Genomic DNA, 17366 nt, shown 5'->3' with positions numbered 1-17366 from the left:
TATATTTTTTGGAAATAACTTATTAACTCAGTCCCAAGTGCCAATTCCTGTTTTTTCCATGTTTTTGACCCCTTTCAAAGGAGCTTTTGAAACGGAGTCTAAACGGAAGAAAATCCCCAAAAAGATTTTTTCTGGAACGGAAGAAGATCGGGAAGCTTGGGAGCCAAGGCAGGGGAGCCTCTGGGGCCCCACAAGCCCCCACCCCGTGGTCAGGGGGGAGGCCGCGCCATCCAGGCTTGTGGGCCCCATGAGCGCCCCCTGACCTAGGGGTTGCGCCTATAAATTCCCTAAAAATCCCCAAAAAATCAGGAGATCATCGAAAGTACTCTTCCGCCGCTCCAAGCTTCTGTGTCCGCAAGATCCCATCTGGGGCACGTCCTGGTGCCCTGCCAGAGGAGGGGTTCGAACACGGAGGGCTTCTTCATCAACACCATGACCTCTCCGATGATGCGTGAGTAGTTCACCATAGACCTATGGGTCCATAGCTAGTAGCTAGATGGCTTCTTATCTCTCTTGGATCTTCAATACAAAGTTCTCCATGATCTTCATGGAGATCTATCCGATGTAATCTTCTTTTGCGGTGTGTTTGTCGAGATCCGATGAATTATGGATTTATGATCAGATTATCTATGAATCTTATTTGAGTTTCTTCTGATCTCTCTTATGCATGATTTCATATCCTTGTAATTCTCTTCGAGTTGTGGGTTTTGTCTGGCCAACTAGATCTATGATTCTTGAAATGGGAGAAGTGCTTGGTTTTGGGTTCATACCGATCGGTGTCGACCTCACCCAGTGACAGAAGGGGTAGCGAGGCACGCATCATGTTGTTGCCATAAAGGGTAAAAAGATGGGGTTTTCATCATTGGTTTGAGATTATCCCTCTACATCATGTCATCTTGCTTAAGGCGTTACTCTGTTCGTCATGAACTCAATACACTTGATGCATGCTGCATAGCGGTCGATGTGTGGAGTAATAGTAGTAGATGCAGAAAGTATCGGTCTACTTGTCTCGGACGTGATGCCTATATGTATGATCATTGCCTTAGATATCGTCATGAATTTGTGTGGTTCTATCAATTGCTCGACAGTAATTTGTTCACCCACCGTGATATTTGCTACTATGAGAGAAGCCTCTAGTGAACACTATGGCCCCCAGGGTCTACTGCACACCATATTTTCTGCCTTACACTTTTTACTTCGTTGCACTTTCCGCCTTCAGATCTCACTTTGCAAACAATCTTGAAGGGTTTGACAACCCCTTTGAAGCGTTGGCTGCAAGCTTGTTTGTGTTTGCGCAGGTACTCCGGACTTGACGAGGCCCTCCTTCTGGATCGATACCTTGGTTCTCAAACTGAGGGAAATACTTATTGCTCCTGTGTTGCATCACCCTTTCCACTTCAAGGGAAAAACCGACGCAAACCAGAGAAGTAACAAGAAGAATTCCTAAGCGCCAAGGAAGGACTTTTGTTGCCGCAGCATACGTCCATGTTAGTGGAGACTCCAACCCACGGAGGGTAACAACGCCAAGAGTCCATGGAGAGCTTCACCCACAAGGGGTCCACGAACAAGCGGCCTTGTCTATTCCACCACGGCTTCTGTCCACACAGGACTAGCCTCACTCACGGTAGATCTTCATGAAGTAGGCGATCTCCTTGTACTTACAAACATCTTGGTTCAACTTCACAACACGAAGTAGGAGGCTCCCAAGCGACACCTAGCCAATCTAGGGGGCACCACCCTCCAAAAGGTAATAGATGTGGTAGAATGATCAACTCCTTGCTCTTGTGCTTCTAAAGATAGTCTCCTCAACACTCAATCACTCTCTTGGCAGGGTTAGGAGAGAATGAGCTTGTGGAAAGCTACTTTGGGAGGCTAGAAATCATGGTTCAAATGGTTGGAATGGAATCTCTTGATCTCAACACATTAGTAGGTGGCTCTCTCTCAGAAAAATGGATCTCGGAGTGAACTGTGTGTTCTGAGTGCTTCCTCTTCTAGTGTGAGGTAGGTGGAGGGGTGTATATAGGCAACCTCCAAAATCCAACTGTTACACCATAATTGACCAACTCGGTGTCACCGAACTTACAAACTTGGTGGTGCTGGCTTGCTCAAAAGGTAGCAACTTTGAATCTCGGTGGAACCGATATACACAACTCGGTACAACCGAAAAAGTGACTAACAATCATATGACATAACCAAGTGACACCGATACAAAAACTCGGAAATTCCGACTTTTTGTACTGAGGCAACAAAAGGTTGGTCACCTAAACTCGGTAGCACCGATGCAGATTCGGTTGCGCCGAAAAGGTAGAGTTTGGTGGGATCTATCTAAGTCTAAAATCGGTATCGCCGAGTGATAAGTGTTGGTGGCATCGATTTTGGATATTTGTCTTGGGACAGATATATTTTGTGGGCGAGTGGCGAAGTATTTTTGGTAGCTATCTCTAAGCACTTGAGCAACCAATTCATCATAACACCTCATCCCCTTTTAATAGTATTGGCTTTCCTATGGACTCAAATGTGATTTCACACAAAGCGTAAAATGAAGAGTCTTCTTGCTTGAATCTTTAGCCAATCCTATTCCTTCCTTCATCAAGGGGCTTCTCCACTCAATCCTATAGCCAAAGCTCTCTGTGGACTAAACCTGAAATATACTAGGTAAAAGTGTTAGTCAAGAGAAAATGTATGTTTTCATGAATTATCCAAACCACCAAGGGAGTATATGTGCTTTCGCACCGACATGGTGTCCTCCGTAGGCCTCTAAAATGACACTTCCTTAGAATTTTGTCTTGCTCATGCTCAGGTATACAATATCTAATAACACCATCTACTCCTTTATAAAGATGTGGGTAATCACAAAAGTAATGTTGTAAATCATAAAAGAATTTTTTTTATTTTGTTGATAGGTGAATCTAGGCGGAATATATTTAGCAACAATGTCATTATCATAATCCGCATACCAAGGAGTACTACATGACGTGTTTACAACAACAAGTTGATCATCACGAAAATTATCATCAGTAGGAAGTGGGTCATCAAGAACATTTTTCATCCTAGACAAATTATCTGCTACAGGGTTGTCAGCTCGCTTCCTATCAACGATATGTAGATCAAATTCTTGGAGAAATAGCACCCATCGAATGAGTCTGTGTTTAGCATCTTTCTTTTCCATAAGGTATTTAATAGCGGTACGGTAAGTGTGAATAGTTACATTAGAATCAACAATATAAAGTTTAAACTTATCACATGCGAAAACAACTGCTAAAAATTCCTTCTCGGTAGTAGGATAATTTCTTTGAGCAGTGTCTAGGGTCTTACTAGCATAATGAATAACAATCGATTTCTTGTCTAATCTCTGCCCTAGAATAGCACCAACAACATAATCACTAGCATCACACATAATTTCAAATGGTATGTTCCAATCACGTGGTTGGGCAGTTGCGAAAATTAAGGCTTTCTTAAGTATTTCAAAGGCTTCTACACAATCATCATAAGAAACAAAGGGAATATCTTTTTGGAGAAGATTAGGTAATGGCCTACAAATATTTGAGAAATCTTTAGTGAAAGGCCTATAGAAACTAGCATGACCAAGGAAACTTCTTATACCTTTGAAATCTTTTGGGAAAGGCATTTTCTCTATCGCATAAACTTTGTCCTTATCCACCTCAATACCTCGTTCGGAAATTTTATGTCCAAGCATTATACCTTCATTCACCATAAAGTGGCACTTCTCCCAATTCAAGACGTGATTAATTCTTCACATCTCTGCAAAACTCGATCGAGGGTGCTCAAACAATCATCAAAGGTAGTCCCGTATACGGAAAAATCATCCATGAAAACCTCAATAATCTTTTTAGAAAATTCAGGGAATATAGCAATCATACATCTTTGATAGATAGCAGGTGCATTGCATAGACCAAAATGCAACCGCCTATAAGCACAAGTTCCAAAAGAGCAAGTAAAGGTAGTTTTCTCTTGGTCCTCTTTTGACACAGGTATTTGAGAGAATCCGAAATATCCATCAAGAAAGGAAAAGTGTGTGTTCTTACATAATCTTTCTAACATTTGATCAATAAAAGGCAAGGGGTAATGATCTTTTCTAGTAGCCTTATTCAATTTATGGAAATCAATTACCATCTTATAACCAGTTACTATCCTTTGTGGAATAAGTTCATTTTTATCATTAGGAACAACAACTGTACCACCTTTTTTAAGAAAACAATGAACAAGACTTACCCATCTACTATCAGCAATAGAATAAATCATACCTTCTTCCAGAAGTTTTAGTATTTCAATTCTTACCACCTCTTTCATCTTAGGGTTCAAACAACATTGATGATCAACGACTGGTTTAGCTTCCGGTTCCATGTTAATTTTGTGCTGACAAGGAGTGGGGCTTATGCCTTTAAGATCATCAAGTGTATATGCAATAGCAGCCCTGTGCTTCTTTAAAGTTTTCAGTAATATCTTTTATTCATGTTCGGAAAGGTTACACTAATAATAAGAGGATATATCTTCTTGTCATCAAGATAAGCATATTTCAAAGTATCAGGTAAAGCCTTAAGCTCAAATACGAGATCTCCCTTGGGTGGAGGAGGATCACCTAAAATTTCAACTTGTAAGTTGTGCTTAACGATGGGTTGTTGATCAAGGAGTATCCTATCTATTTCATTCCTTTCATTCGAATGCATGCCATTCTCATGGTCTAGAAAATATTGTTCTAGTGGATCAGTAGGAGGTACAACAATAGAAGCAAGACCAATTATTTCATCCTTATTAGGCAATTCTTTTTCATGTGGCTGTTTTCTAAACTTGGAGAAATTAAACTCATGATAAATATCACCAAATATCACTTTGACCTTCTGAGTAGCACAATTAATTTCAGCATTAACTGTATTCAATAAAGATCTCCCAAATATGATGGGACAAAAGTTATGTTGTTCCGAACCAAGTACTAAGAAATTAGTGGGGTACTTGAATTTTTCGCACAAGACTTCAACTTCTCTAAAAATCCCAAGTGGTGAAATACTATCACTATTTGCAAGCTTAATAGTGACATCAATATCTTCAATTTCGGAGGGTGCTATAGCATGCATAATTTCTTGATATAATGTAAAAGGTATAGCACTAATAGGAGCACCAATATCACACATGCCATGGTAGCAATGATCTCAAATTTTAACTGAGATAAAAGGCGTGCCTACCACTGGTTTACTTTTATCTAGTTCATCTCGTTTGTTTCTAACAGGTTTTGCAATTCTAGCAGCTTCATCACGGAGATAAATAACATGCTCATCAATATTATCAACTACAAGATCTTTAACTATAGCAACATTAGGATCAATATTTATTTGTTCAAAAGGTGTAGGTGTCCTAAGATAACTCTTAATAACCACTATTGTAGCCTGAGCATGTTCTCTAATCCTAACAGGAAAAATGCGGTTTATCAATGTAAGCAGTAGGAAAAATTGGATCAACATAGTTAACAATTATTTCTTGCTTCTTAATTCTAATAGTTTCCTCGGGTAATTTTTCAATGGGAGGGTGATAGTTAAACCACTTTTCCTTGGGAAGATCAACATAGGTAGCAAAAGACTCGTAGAAAGTAGCTACTATCTCAGAGTCAAGACCATATTTATTGCTAAACTCATGAAAAGGAGAAGTTTCCATGGAAGATTTAACGCAATCAAAATCAAGCTTTATGCCTAACTATTTTCCTTCATCGAGTTATGATACGTCTCCATCGTATCTACTTTTCCAAACTCTTTTGCCCTTGTTTTGGACTCTAATTTGCATGATTTGAATGGAACTAACCCGGACTGAGATGTTTTCAGCAGAATTGCCATGGTGTTGTTTTTGTGCAGAAATAAAAGTTCTCGGAACGTCGTCAAAATTTACGGAGAATATTTCTGGAAAATATAAAAAATACCAACGCAAAGATCCACTGGAGGGGACGGGCCAGTGGGCCACAAGCCCTGTAGCCGCGGCCTCCCCCCTGGCGGCGGCTACCAAGCTTGTGGGGCCCACGTGGCTCTACCGCCCCCAAACTCAGCGCTATTTATTCCCTTTCGTCCCGGAAAAAATGAAGAGAGAAGATTTCATCGCGTTTGCGATATGGAGGGGCCGCCACATCTTGTTCTTTATCTGGAGGGCAGATCTGGAGTCCGTTTTGGGCTCCAGAGAGGGGAAATCGTTGCCATCGTCATCATCAACCTTCTTCCCTCTCCAATTCCATGAAGCTCTTCATCGTTCGTGAGTAATCTATTCATAGGCTCGCTGGGCGGTGATGAGTAGGATGAGATCTATCATGTAATCGAGTTAGTTTTGACGGGGATTGATCCCTAGTATCCACTATGTTCTAAGATTGATGTTGCTACTACTTTGCCATGCTTAATGCTTGTCACTAGGGCCCGAGTGCCATGACTTCAGATCTGAAATTATTATGTTGTCACCAATATATGTGTGTTTTAGATCCAATCTTGCAAGTTGTAGTTACCTACTATGTGTTATGATCCGGCAACCCCGGAGTGACAATAACCGGAACCACACCCGGTGATGACCATAATTTGAGGAGTTCATGTGTTCACCAAGTGCTAATGCGTTGTTCCGGTTCTTTATTAAAAGGAGAACCTTAATATCCCGTTGTATCCATTTGGACCCCGCTGCCACGGGAGGGATGGACAATAGATGTCATGCAAGTTCTTTTCCCTAAGCACGTATGACTACACACGGAATGCATGCCTACATCGCATTGACGAACGGGAGCTAGCCACATATCTCTCCGTGTTATAACTGTTGCATGATGAATGTCATCCGACGAATCACCAATCCATTGTCTATGAGTTTGTCCCACTGCTGCTGTTACTTGTTTTGCTCTGCTGCAGTTTCTACTCTTGCTGCTGTTGTTACTTGTTTTGCTGTGCTGCTGTTACTACAGTTGCTGCTACTATTACTTGCTACTGCTGCTACTTGCTACTGTTGCTACTTGCTACTGCTGTCACTACTGTTGTTCCTTGCCACTGCTGATACTCGTTGTACTGCTGCTACCCGCTACAATACTTCTTCTAGCGCCGTTGCCGGGAAAAGACTATTTCCCGTCCAGAGGCAACTTCTGGCGCCATTGATACGACAGTTAGGAATAGTCTGCCTAGTCACGAGATCGTTTCTGGCACCGTTGTTATCATACTATTTTGCTGTTGAAACTTTGCTTGCAGACACTAATCTTTCACGTGTGGTTGAATCTGACGCATTCAGGTGCTAATACTTGAGAATATACTTTCACCTCCCGTCGCGCGAACCAACAAATTTGGGTTGAATACTCTACCCTCGAAAACTGCCTCGATCCGACGCGCTGGTGGGCTATTGCAAGACAATTTCTAATTGTTGAACAATTGGGAACAACTCCTTTCTGGCTCCGTTGCAGTGGAGGCATCAAGTCAGGAATAGTTGCACGTCAGCAGCATTTTTCTCGCGCCGTTGCCGGGGACTGCTAGCAGCATTTTTCTGGCACCGTTGCCGGGGAGGGATAGCTATATTCTTTGAGTCACTTGGGATTTATATCTGCTGATCACTACGAAGAATCTGAAAGATCCAAGAACCAAAGTTTTGCCCTCAACTACGAGGGGAGGTAAGGAACTGCAATCTAGCTCTGCACTTGATTCACCTTCAGTTATAAGTAAGTTTGCGACACCACCTCCTGCTAGAAATCTTGATTTGTCGCATGTGCTTGATGATGCTTATGATGCTATTATGCTTGATGATGCTATGCCTGATACTACTAGAGATGCTATGCCTGATACTGCTATAGATGCTATGCTTGATACTACTTTGCCTGATGATGCTAGAGATACTGCTTTGCCTCATGATGCTAGAGATACTACTTTGCCTGATATACCACTAGGGGTATTCCTTGATGCTCATATTGCTAGAGTTACTGCCAATGCTCGTGATGCTTTTGAAACTGCCGATACTATTGAGATAGAACCTGCTTTTGCTCCTACTAGATCTAGGTATCCTAGATATGAATTGCCTGATATACCTGAGGGTTACGTTATGGAGGGAGAGATAGCTGAGGATTTTCTTGCGTGTAAGGATGCCTATGACACTGAGAAATTACTTCTCAAGTGGAAGGAAAAATCTCTGAAAGCTAGGATGAAATACGACCCGAAGTTTGCCACTTCACCTATCTTTATCACCGATAAGGATTATGAATTCTCTGTCGGCCGTGAGATAATCTCTCTAGTCGAATCTGACCCTTTCCACGGTTATGAGTCTGAGACGGTCGTAGCCCATCTTAACAAACTACACGATATAGCCACCCTTTTCAATAGTGAGGAGAAGATCCGCTACTACTATATCCTTAAACTGTTTCCTTTCTCTCTAAAGGATGACGCTAAAGCCTGGTTCACTTCTCTTGCTCCTGGATGTGTGAGTAGTCCCCAGGATATGGTCTATTACTCCTGTGAGAAATATTTCCCTGCCCATAAGAAGTAAGCTGCCTTGCAGGAAATATACAACTTTGCTAAACTCAAAGAAGAGAGTCTCCCACAAGCTTGGGGGAGGCTCATCCAGCTAGAGAATGCTTTGCCTGATCACCCTCTTAAGAAGAACGAGATACTTGATATCTTCTATAACAGACTTACCGATGCTTCTAGAGACCACCTAGATAGTTGTGCCGGTTGTGTTTTTAGGGAATGAACTGTAGAACAAGTTGAGATTCTACTGAATAACATCTTGATCAACGATAATGCTTAGACTATTCCCGAACCACCTCCTAAGCCAACTCCTAAGAAAAGAGGTATTCTATTCCTCAGTCCTGAAGATATGCAAGAAGCGAAGAAATCTATGCAAGAGAAAGGCATTAGATCCGAAGATGTCAAAAATCTACCACCTATCAAAGAGATTCATGGTCTCGATAACCCGATACAGGTAGTAGAAGTGAATTCTCTGCGTAGGTTTGATGAGAGCGATATTCCTTTTGACAAACCTGATAACCTATGCTTTGATGAATTTGACAACTTTGTTGCCAAACAACAGAGTTTCAATGATTATGTTAGCAGACATTTGGAACAAAGTACTCGTATGCTTAGTCATTTAAGTGCTTGTGTAGACAGAAATGTCAATGATGTGAAGCTTCTGAGTAAACATGCCTCTATGATTACTACTGAGGTAGAACAAGTACTTAAAGCTCAGAATGACTTGCTAAATGAATTAAATGACAACTCTGTCAGAGTCATTACTAGAGGAGGCAAAATGACTCAGGAACCTTTGTATCCTGAAGGCCATCCTAAGAGAATTGATCAAGATTCTCAAGGAATTAATGCTGATACACCCAGTCATCCTAAGAATAAGAAGAAGGATGATAGAAACCTACATGTGAGTTCACCAAATACTGACACACCTGAAGAACCAAATGATATTTTTGCGTCTGATGCAGAAACACAATCTGGTGATGAACATGAACCTGGTGACAATATGGACAACGATGTTCATAATAATGCTCAACCTAGCAACAATAAGGATGTGGAGATTGAACCTACGGTTAATCCTGATAACCCACAACCTAAGAGATACGATAAGAATGACTTCACTGCTAGGAAGCATGGTAAAGAAAGGGAGCCATGGGTTCAGAGACCTGTGCCCTTTCCACCTAAGCCATCCAAGAAAAAGGATGATGAGGATTTTGAGCGCTTCGTTGAGATGATCAGACCTATCTTTCTGCAGATGCGGTTAATTGATATGCTCAAAATGTCGCCATATGCCAAGTACATGAAAGATATCGTGACTAATAAACGAAAGATACCAGATCTTGAGATCTTCACCATGCTTGCCAATTACACTTTCAAAGGTGGAACTCCTAAGAAACTTGGTGATCCCGGAGTGCCCACTATACCTTGCTCCCTTAAAGGAAACTACGTAAGAACTGCCTTATGTGACCTTGGAGCCGGTGTTAGTGTTATGCCGCTCTCTCTTTATCGTAGACTTGAACTGGATAAGTTGACACCCACTGAAATTCTGTGCAAATGGCCGACAAATCAACTCCTTTCCCTATCGGCATTTGCGAGGATGTGCCTGTTGTGGTTGCTAACACCACTATCTTAACAAACTTTGTTATCTTGGATATTCCCGAGGACGATGCCATGGTTGTCATCCTCGGAAGACCCTTTTTAAACATCGCATGGGCTGTTATAGATTGCAACAAAGGCAATGTCACTTCCCATGTCAACGGTAATGAGCATACAGTGCACTTTCCAAAGAAACGATATCAAGTACATTGCATCAATGCTATCGAAAAAACTTCATCGATTCTTATTGGGAGCTTTATATGCCCTACTCCTCGTGTCAAGATGAAGTATGATTTGCTTGTTGTGGAGATTCATATCCCCATTGAGGTGACTTAGTGGCTATTCGACAATTCTCCGTTTCCTCTTGCGATTCAAAAAGGTTTTGCCATGAGGATTTGATCAACCCCATTGATGGATTTATTTCGATGACCATGAAATGGATGAATCAAGGAGTCACATACCTCTGTTTTAAGCTTTCACTTTCTGTTGCTTAGAAGAAAAGTGATAGATTTAGTTTAGTTTTTCCTGTTTTCTGTTTTAGCGTCTCGGAGAAAAATACCCCGAAAATAAAAGTTCTTCGATGGTCCTGAAAATCAAATATGATTTTTTCTGGAATTTTTGAAAATTACTTGGACTAAGAGCTCGCCTGGGGGCCACACCAGTGGGCCACAAGCCCTGTAGCCGCAGCCTCCCCCTGTCGGGGGCTACCAAGCCTGTGGGGCCCACAAGGACCCCCTCCACTCATTCCAGCTCCCATCCTCTTCTTCTACCTCCAGCAAAAATCGTTTCGCAGCTCAAACCCGTGTTCTTGCTCATTTTGTTGTGATTTTCGATCTCCTTGATCAAAGCACCATTCTCCGAACCGTTTTGGGGAAATTACTCCTTGGTAAGTGACTCCTCCATTGGTCCAATTAGTTTCTACTCTAGTGCTTTATCCTTCGCGTATTCTTGCTAGCTTGGTGACCCAGTTCTTGAGCTTGAAATGTTGATTTTAGCTGGTCCCAAGTAGTTTTAGCGCGTGATACGATCTCTAGGCACTAGTAGGAGTAGTTGCTACAAGGTGTGGTTGGTCTTTATTCACTTTTCTCTTAAACTTCCTAAATTTCAGCAAAAGAAATTATGTTCAGGAGGACGTTTCATGGTGGTTCCTCAAGTAAGAAGGGTCCCCGTCTTTCTATTCGGGAGCCCGATCCTTATCAACTAAGGGACGCACCCGTACAACCATGTGAATGGCCTTCCGATGAGTTCATGATCGAAGCAGGCTTCAAGGATGAGTTTTATACACTTGTCCGCAATGCCGGGTTAGAAGAATTCCTCTCAGATAAATGTGAATAGTATGCTATGCTCATTGCCTCTTTCGTGCGTAGATTTAAATTTTCAGTTGGCCGTGACTCATCCATACTATTTGATCTGTATGATAAATCCTACACCATGCACTTGGAGGATTTCAATAGGATTTCCAAGATACCCCAATGGGGGTAGTCTTAATGACCCTGCTAAGTCTACGGTTAGAGATTTTGTCTCTAATATAATTGTTGGAGAAACTAGAGACATCACGCAAGTTACCATAGGAAGCATTCATTTCCCTGCCTTGCACTACTTTGCCCTCTTCATAGGTAGATGCATTAACGGCAAGGTTGCACATTGTCACCTATGTGCATCCGATCTTAGTATCCTTAAGAGCGCAGTAACAGGTGACATGAGCTTCAACATGGGAGCTATAATAGCAAGGAGGCTGAATAATAATGCCATTGATGGGGATTTCTTTGGTGTACTTTATGCTATGCGCTTAGCAAATTTTATTGGAGTACGCATCCGTTCAGGAGACCCCCCTCTCCGTACAGCCTACCTTGATCGTGTCTCTCTAACACGCTACCAGTTCCTTGAGAGGGATGATGAATCCCTCCTATACCATTTGATATTTAACCGGCAGCGTGTTTTCCATATTACCCTTCCTGCTCCTGCTCTCTTTGACTTTCAGGTAAAACAGAGATATTACATAACCAGAGGAGAGGCAGAGGAGTATGAGAGGGAGGCAAAGGCTGCTTGTCTCCGTGAGGCAGCTATTCAGGCAGTGGCTGTAGCGCTCCCGTATAACCCTGATTATGATTTTTGGTTTCGCCAGGACCATCATTGGGAGTAGACCAAGCTAGGCCAAAAGCCTAAGCTTGGGGGAGTACGTGTTCTCACCGACTTTACATTCATGCTTATGCTTTCACTTTGTTAGTCGGTGTTTACACTTTGCCACTGTATTATCCATGCTAGTTTATTTTCGTTTTCTTGTTTTCTTGTTTTGTGTCCTTTTGAGAAAATCCCAAAAGATTTTCCTTTCTTCTTTTGCTTGTTGGGAGCTTTCCCGTGTAAATAGTTTTTTTTTCTTTGGGTCAAGGTAGAAGATATTGGTTACAATGTTTAGTGGCTCTTGCATGCATACCTGTTTAGCTTTCAAAGAGAAATATTACTTTGTCTTCTCCTTTGTGTTTGCCTGTAGATTCAGCTTAGTCCAATGCATGAGCACTCTTATTATTGTTCACATCGTTTGATCGTGCAAGTGAAAGGCAATAATGATGATATATGATGAAGTGACTGAGACTGGAAAAGCTGGTATGAACTCTATCTATTTTGTTTTTGTAAATATGACTAGCTTGTTGTCCCAGATTCAGCTTTGTTGAGAGAGAACCATGTTTGCAATGACAACTTAGAGATCATAGTTTCTGATGCCATGCTTAATTAGCTAGGAGCTTATAATGGTTTGTCTTGAATGCCAACATAGATTTTGAGATGACTATGATGTAGTATGATAGGATGGTATTCTCCTTTGAATGATTCAAGTGGCTTGACTTGGCGCATGTTCACGCTTGTAGTTGAAACAAAATCAACATAGCCTCTATGATATTCATGTTCATGGTGATTTATGTCCTACTCATGCTTGCACTCAATGTCAGTTAATCTCAATGCATTTTGATGACTGTTGTCGCTCTCTAGTTGGTCGCTTCCCAGTCTTTTGCTAGCCTTCACTTGTACTAAGAGGAATACTGCTTGTGCATCCACTTCCATAAACCCAAGAGTTTTTCCATGAGAGTCCACAATACCTACCTATTTGCGGTATCTACCTGCCGTTCCAAGTAAATTTGCATGTGCCATTCTCTAAACCTTCAAGAAATAATCTGTTTTGCTTGCCCGAACCGCTCATGTGGTGACTGGGGGCTATTGGTATCTTCCATGTTAGGCGTGTTATCCACGACATGTGTTTATTCACTGTCATTCACGAAAACGGGGCCGGTAATTGGAATGCCCATTTCCACGCTTAAATCGAAAACATAACTGCAAAACAAGACTCCCCCCGGATTGATGTTAGTATGGACGGTACCCGAGGATTCGGCTAGCCGAGAAGTGTGATTGATTGGTGGTGGGGGAGTTAAAACTTTACTTCTATGTTTGGGAACCGCCTATAGCATGAATAGCATGGAAGATATTGAGAACTCTTGGTCATTGCATTGACAATGAAAGCATGCCACCCAAAATTATTATCTCTGTTTTCAAAGCTTGAGCTCTAGCACCTGTGCAAATCAATGCTTCCCTCTGCGAAGGGCCTGTCTATTTATTTTCCCATTGAGTCATCCTCTTCTTATATAAGCACCAATTAGAGAGCACCTCTGTCATTTTTATGCTTTGCTTTTGATTGATATCGAGTATGACTATCACTGGATCTTCGTTGCTATGAATTACAATGTTTAGTCAGCCCTTGATCTTTGAAAGTGCTCTGCATTTATGTTTTGCGGTCTCAGAAATAGCTAGTGAGATACCACCTATTCATATTGCTTCATGCTTGTTTCGATTGAATTGTTTGTATCTGAAACTCATTATTATTTGCTCGCGAGCTGATTACGCCATTGATATTAGTTTACCGTGAGACCTTTATGTCACTTGCTTATGTGGTTAACTTGTGATCTTGCTGAAATTCTGGTTATGAGTTAGACATAGTTGCAACAACAAGATCAAACAGAGTTTTCAAAGTTTTTATTTCTCTTTCAGTTTGTCAACTGAGTTGCTTGAGGACAAGCAATGTTTTAAGCTTGGGGGAGTTGATACGTCTCCATCGTATCTACTTTTCCAAACTCTTTTGCCCTTGTTTTGGACTCTAATTTGCATGATTTGAATGGAACTAACCCGGACTGACGCTGTTTTCAACAGAATTGCCATGGTGTCGTTTTTGTGCAGAAATAAAAGTTCTCGGAACGTCCTGAAAATTTATGGAGAATATTTCTGAGAAATATGAAAAATACATGCGCAAAGATCCACCGGAGGGGACGGGCCAGTGGGCCACAAGCCATGTAGCCGTGGCCTCCCCCTGGCGGCGGCTACCAAGCTTGTGGGGCCCACGTGGCTCTGATGCCCCCAAACTCAGCGCTACTTATTCCCTTTCGTCCCGGAAAAAATCAAGAGAGAAGCTTTCATCGCGTTTGCGATACGGAGGTGTCGGCACATCCTATTCTTCATCCGGAGGGCAGATCTGGAGTCCGTTTTGGGCTCCGGAGAGGGGAAATCGTCGCCATCGTCATCATCAACCTTCTTCCCTCTCCAATTCCATGAAGCTCTTCATCGTTCGTGAGTAATCTAGTCGTAGGCTCGCTGGGCGGTGATGAGTAGGATGAGATCTATCATGTAACTGAGTTAGTTTTGACGGGGATTGATCCCTAGTATCCACTATGTTTTGAGATTTATGTTGCTACTACTTTGCCATGCTTAATGCTTGTCACTAGGGCCCGAGTGCCATGATTTCAGATCTGAAATTATTATGTTGTCACCATTATATGTGTGTTTTAGATCCGATCTTGCAAGTTGTTGTTACCTACTATGTGTTATGATCCGGCAACCCTGGAGTGACAATAACGGGAACCACTCCCGGTGATGACCATAGTCTGAGGAGTTCATGTGTTCACCAAGTGCTAATGCATTGTTCCGGTTCTTTATTAAAAGGAGAACCTTAATATCCCATAGTATCCATTTGGACCCCGCTGCCACGGGAGGGATGGACAATAGATGTCATGCAAGTTCTTTTCCCTAAGCACGTATGACTACACATGGAATGCATGCCTACATCACATTGACGAACGGGAGCTAGCCACATATCTCTCCGTGTTATAACTGTTGCATGACGAATGTCATCCGACGAATCACCGATCCATTGCCTACGAGTTTGTCCCACTTCTGCTGTTACTTGTTTTGCTCTGCTGCTGTTACTACTCTTACTGCTGTTGTTACTTGTTTTGCTCTGCTCTTGTTACTATTGTTGCTGCTACTGTTACTTGCTACTACTGCTAGTTGCTACTATTGCTACTTGCTACTGCTGTCACTACTGCTATTCCTTGCCACTGCTGATACTCGTTGCACTGCTGCTACCTGCTACAATAATTTTTCTAGCGTCATTGCCGGGAAAAGACTATCTCCCGTCCACGGGCAACTTCTGGCGCCATTGAGACGATAGTTAGGAATAGTCTGCCTAGTCACCAGATTGTTTCTCGCACCGTTGTTATCATACTATTTTGCTGTTGACACTTTGCTTGCAGACACTAATCTTTCAGGTGTGGTTGAATCTGACGCATTCAACTGCTAATACTTGAGAATATACTTTCACCTCCCGTCGCGTGAACCAACAAATTTGGGTTGAATACTCTACCCTCTAAAACTGCCTCGATCCCACGCGCTTGTGGGATATTGCAAGACAATTTCTAATTGTTGAGCAATTGGGAGCAACTCTTTTCTGGCTCTGTTGCCGTGGAGGCATCAAGTGAGTAATAGTTGCACGTCAGCAGCATTTTTCTGGCGCTGTTGCCAGGGACTGCTAGCAAGTTCCCAATCTTCAAAGTTGCATTTAATCCTTTCCAAAAGATCACATGTGCATTCAATTGTCTTCTTCATATGAGAACCAAGAGCACAAGAATCTAGTAATGTTCGATCATCATGAGAAAGTCGGGCATATTTTTTGTATAGTCAATCCTCTTGGAAGCTCAAGGTTGGGGCAGTTGTGCATCATAGATTTAAGCCTCCCCAAGCTTGAGCGATACTTTCTCCTTCACATGGCCAACAATTATAAATAAAATTCCGATCATGATGGATTAGATGCATAGGATAAAACTTCTCATGAAATTACATCTTCAAGCGATTCCAGTCCCATGATCCAATATCATCCAATAGCATGTGCCACATTAATACTTTTCCCTCCAAATATAAAGGGTAACCTTTCTTCTTAACTTTTTCTCCGGGTAGACCTGACAGCTTAATCAATCCACAAATCTCATCGACACATATCAAATGGTAATCATGATGAGTCGTACCATCATATGGATTAGATAACAGTTTTTCAAGCATACCCAATGGAATTTCATAATAAATATTTTCAATAGGTTCAGTAGGCTGAGGAACAATTTCCTCATCTTGAGTTCGAGGTGAAGATGCCCCAAAAAAACCACCCAAAGGTTGACCATTCATAGTAACAAGCATCATTAAATTTTAGCACGTGTAGAAAATGTTTCCTTACCAATTTCCACTTACCATATGCGCTTCACTCCCCAGCAATCGAGCAAGGAAAGAGTCTTGATGACCCACAAGTATAGGGGATCAACTGTAGTCTTTTCAATAAGTAAGAATGTCGAACCCAACGAGGAGCAGAAGGAAATGATAAGCAGTTTTCAGCAAGGTATTCTCTGCAAGTGTTATAAGTAACAGTGATAGATTATTTTGTAGCAAGACAATTCGTAACAGGTGACAAGTAACAGTAGTAACAAAGGTGCAACAAGATAGCCTGATCCTTTTTATAGCAACGTACATGCCTGAAAGTCCCCTTATATAAAGCAAGCACTCCCGAGAACACATGGGAATTTCTGTCAAGTCATGTTCATCATATTGAGTTGATTCACGTTTGCTACTTTGATAATTTGATATGTGGGTGGACCAGCACTAAGGTGATGTTCTTACTTGAAATAACAAACCTACTTATGATTACCCCCTCTCGCAAGCATACGCAACTACAAAAAAAGAATTAAGATAAATCTAACCATAGCATGAAACGTGTGGATCCAAATCAGCCTCTTATGAAGCAACACATCAACGTCACTCTTGCAACCCATCATCTACTTGTTACTCAACAATGACTTCCCTTAGGCTCATAACATGGTGAAGTGTCATGTAGTCGTCATTCACATGACACCAATAAGAGAAGTAACAACATCCATATCATCAAAATATCAAACAAATACTGACTTTATATGATTACTTCTAACAAGACTTCTCCCATGTCCTCAT

Source organism: Hordeum vulgare, chromosome 6H (assembly GCF_904849725.1).
Source record: "Hordeum vulgare subsp. vulgare chromosome 6H, MorexV3_pseudomolecules_assembly, whole genome shotgun sequence".
Lineage (NCBI taxonomy): Eukaryota > Viridiplantae > Streptophyta > Magnoliopsida > Poales > Poaceae > Hordeum > Hordeum vulgare.
The sequence above is the reverse complement of the archived record's forward strand: the minus strand, read 5'-3'. Positions refer to the sequence as shown.